Here is a 4322-nt window from a genome sequence, read left to right as displayed (position 1 = left end):
AGCTGCTGGGGATAATTTTGAGCTCAAATAGAATATGGTGCAATTTCTGATCAGCAGTGGACAGTTTATCATGCTTTCGCATGAAGATTCACAAGTCCACTTGCAGAACTTTCTGGAAATTAATGATACATTCATCCCTATGGGTGTGAATGCTAATTATGTGAGGATGGCACTATTTCCTATTCATTGTTGGGGGAAGAAAGAAGTGGTTGAATGTTGAGCTGGCAAATTCAATCACATCATGGGACGACTTAGCTTGGAGATTCATCATCAGATTTTTCCTTTCTGGCAAGACTGCGAGACTTTGTAGTGAGATTGTGTGCTTCAAACAAAAGCCAGATGAAAATTTATATCATGCTTGGGAGAATTTCAAGGATCTACTACAGGACTGTCCACACCATTAATAGTCTAGCGAGGTATTAGCTCATACTTTTGTTGAGGTACTTAACCATACCATAAAGATTTTTCTAGATTCAGCTGTAGGTTATCAAGCTATGGATATGGCATATGGCGAGTTGTATACTTTGTTGAAGCGAATTGCACAAGGTAATCCTAAGTGGCATTTAGACTCAAGGAGTGCTACTAAAAAGGTTGCAGGTGTTTTGAAAGTAGATCAGTTAATGCAATATCTGCTCAAATTGCTACATTATAATCTCAGTTGACTACACAACTCAACAACATAAAATTAGGTGCCACACAACCTGCAGCCATAGTTAATTCAATCCAACAAACTGCAGGTTGGTGTGAAATTTGTGGTAACAGTGGCTATTCAATGGCTATCTGTGCTGCCAATCTTGAGTCTGTGATATATCTGGGAAATAATCAAAGGCAGAATTATGGGAATGCCTATAACATGAAATGGTAGACTTAGCCACTGAATCAGTCATGGAACGCCCAACAACAACAAATTCAACAACCACAGGCACAAGGAAATTAGTCAACTAGCAACTTAGAAGAGATGGTGAAACAAATCCTAGCTAATCAAGAATAATTGGTTGCAGATGTAAAGAACTAGCAAGCGGCCACGAGAAGCTTATAGTTGGGGCAGTTAAAATAGACACTAAATACCAGGCCTCAAGGTGGATTGCCAGGAGATATAGAAAAACCTATCAAGTTATGGCAATAACTCTGAGGAGTGTTAGAGAGCTTTATGGAGAACCTCCAAAGAAAACTAAGGAGGTAGATGCTGATTTGAGTCCTAAATAGGTAAATAACCAAGTTACTAAAAAGTCAAGAAAGTTTGAGAACTCAAAAGAAAAGGTTGCTGAAGAAGTGAAAAAGATCCTACAACTATCTTTTCCATAGAAGCTTATAAAGGCAAATAAGGATGCACACTTCTAGAAGTTCTTTGACACATTTAGAGAGCTACACAATAACTTACCTCTTTTAGATGTTTGCAGGGAATGCCCAAATACGTTAAGTACTTGAGAGGTGTGGTTTCTAACAATGTTAAATTGCAGGATGTGGAGGCGGTAGCACTCACTACGGAGTGTAGCCTTGTGGTGACTCAAAAGATGCCCAAAATGCTTAAGGACCTTGAAAAGTTCACTCTCCCTATTTAAATTAGCAACAATGAGGTGGTTCAGGAACATAGTAATTTAGGACCAAGTATCAACTTGATGCCCCTATCTATGTTCAACACATTGGGCTTGGGAAAGCCTAGATTGAGCTCTGTGCTACTACAGCTGGCAAACGGGACCATAGCCTATCCTGAAGGAATGATAAAGGATGTTCTCATAAAGGTTGGTGAATTTATTATTCTTGCTACCTTTATTGTTCTAGATTTTTAGGCAGACAAATAAGTACCAATCATCTTAGGGCATCCATTTTTAGTTACGAGAGGAACCCTAATTGATGTGAGAGAGGGTACACTCACAATGAGGTTGAAGGATGAAAAGGCAATTTTTAAAGTGTACAAACCGCTTAACACACTATCCTACTATAAAGAATTGTGTTTCATTACTGTGATTAAAGGGTATAAGTGTGGGGTTGTGGAGTCTATTCCATAAAAGACCTCTTCGGACTATCTCATTGAGCACCCTAAGCCACAACCACCTGTGCCTGACATGATGCAGATTGATGAGCTTAAAAAGTCTAAAGTTGAGAAATTTGCTGACCTTGAGAGTTCAAACTCAAGAGGTAAGAAATGAATAAAAATATGGACTCCAAGTGTGAGCAAAAGGATAAAGTAACTTGGTTAAGTTGAGTTGGGTCGTTCCGCAATAATAAATCATGCTCTTCTTGGGAGGCAACCCAAGTTAAGTAGGTATGTTTTATTTTTAGTTTTTTCTTAGTGTTTTTTACTTCACATAGTTTTTATTTTTTTGAGTCACAAGTTGATGGAAAGTCTGAGTGCCGGAGACCCGAGCTAAGGAGCATGGTGAAGACTAAGTGTGGAGTTCTCGAACCCTCTTGATATATAAAGATGCTACTAGCTAGGCCTAGAGGCCTAAGGGAGTATTTCTATCTCTACCCTTTAAAGTATACTTTAGGGACAAAGTAGATTTTTAAGTATGGGGTGGGAAAATTCCCATTTTTTGGGTAAATTTTTTTGTGTTAGGAATAAGTGAGATATTCTTATTGGTGTTATATTTGACAGCATGATGTAAGTGTTTTAGTTGTAAAAGTATGTTGATTGTGTGAATTGATGCTTTTAAGACTTCTAGGCTCATGTTTATAACTCTTGTATTTATTGGCTTAATGTTGAATTCATGCTATTATTTGGTTAAGTGTCTATGATGATCTTGCTTGAAGTTGAGCAGGTGCCATGTGCGTGTGACGTGTTGTGTATTTCTTGTTGCATGTGATGTTTAGAACTTGCCTAGTGTGTGTGTAAAGCAAAATAAAGAGTGTGGGCTTAGGAGATGATATAGGCATTTCTTTGATAGCCTTGTTTTATACTTTGTTTTTGACCTACCTTTGTGCATAATCCTAGTAAGCCTTATTGAGCCTTTAGTTTTTTTAGAAGCCTCATGTGTAGCTTAATCCTTTCTTTGATAAACCTTGATTTGATCCAAAGGTCCTAAGAACTTAAGCATAAATTTAGTGAGTTAAGAAGCATGAAATTGAAGAAGAAAAAGTTGAAATTGAATCCCCAAAGTGATAGTTATTGGTGTTCAAAAGAATTGTTATGTGTTGTGGTAGGGAGTTGAGTAATTAAAAGAATAAAGTTTGTACTTAATTGAGTCATTTAGAGTTCAATCGAGAAAACTAGTTTTACTGTCTTGAGCTAGGTGTGTGTCTAGTTGATCTCGTTGGATTCTAGTGTTTTTAATGAGTCCCAAATTGTTTAATAGTGTATTTCTATGTGGAACAACTTGTTTCTAATGTGCAAAGTTAAATTGAGTCAATATAAGAGTCAAGACAATACGCTTATGATCAAGCGAGCGAGCCTAGTCCTAGCTCGTGTGTCTTGCACATCGTGTAAATGTCATGTTGTTTTGAGCTCTAATCTTTGGTGTTTGATGTTGTATGATGCTTTAGAAGTTAAAGTTTATGATAATATGATATGGAACAAGCTGGAATAGAGGGTTAAATAATGTCAAGAGGCAAGAAGGACCCAAACACTTAACCAAATTCTTGGAAGCAATTTCCAGTAAAGCAACGCGATATAGGTACGATGCGTCTCTTTCTCCCATGTAGCAACCAATGCCCCGCATTGAATTCTACCATGAACTAGACAATTCACCTCATCCACATTCTCCCTACACGGCTTGGAGGCTTCAACTATAGATAGGACTCCTACATGGTTTAGGATTTGTTGATTATATATACACACACGTTAAACACTTTATGGGGAATTTTTGGACGTCTTAGACAATTGTGGAGGCTGATGAAACTCGTTATTTTTAGGTTTTATATTCTTTAATTTAGAATCTTTATATTTTTTTTTTTATCATTTATACAATTATTTAGATGATGATTATGACTATTAGTGGCTAAAAACTCCCTTTCCGAGGTTAAAGCCAAGAACATGAAGACAATTAATTTGAGTTGATTTTCTTTAATTTTCTTATCATATTTGGTTTCTTGTTTATCCTTGTTTTAATCATTTTGACTATTGAACACCCTTAGAATATATATATATTGTCAACCTTGTGATCTCGGGAGAGGGAATAGGGAGATAGAACGTGGAGATGAACAAAGTAGGGTTTTCATTCTTGTATGAAATAAGAAATTTGAATTAATATTTAGGACAGGGATGAACCTAGAAGCCTTACGTGATTCACATGTAGGATGATAGCTTTAAGCACCTAATTGGATTATTACATCCTCACTCAACAATATAGTTGTAATGTGTAATTTAGGTAAACGCTTAGAGA

General features: G+C 36.7%; 1 non-coding gene across 1 annotated transcript; it reads right to left on the bottom strand.

Moving 5' to 3' along the window:
• Window positions 1–299: 299 nt before the first annotated feature.
• Window positions 300–410, bottom strand: LOC124892314. The gene has a single exon (XR_007050183.1). It is a non-coding gene; the product is annotated as a small nucleolar RNA R71 (small nucleolar RNA).
• Between the last annotated feature and the right edge of the window lie 3912 nt (window positions 411–4322).

Source organism: Capsicum annuum, unplaced genomic scaffold, assembly GCF_002878395.1.
Source record: "Capsicum annuum cultivar UCD-10X-F1 unplaced genomic scaffold, UCD10Xv1.1 ctg45847, whole genome shotgun sequence".
NCBI classification, from domain to species: domain Eukaryota; kingdom Viridiplantae; phylum Streptophyta; class Magnoliopsida; order Solanales; family Solanaceae; genus Capsicum; species Capsicum annuum.
The sequence above is the reverse complement of the archived record's forward strand: the minus strand, read 5'-3'. Positions and strand labels throughout refer to the sequence as shown.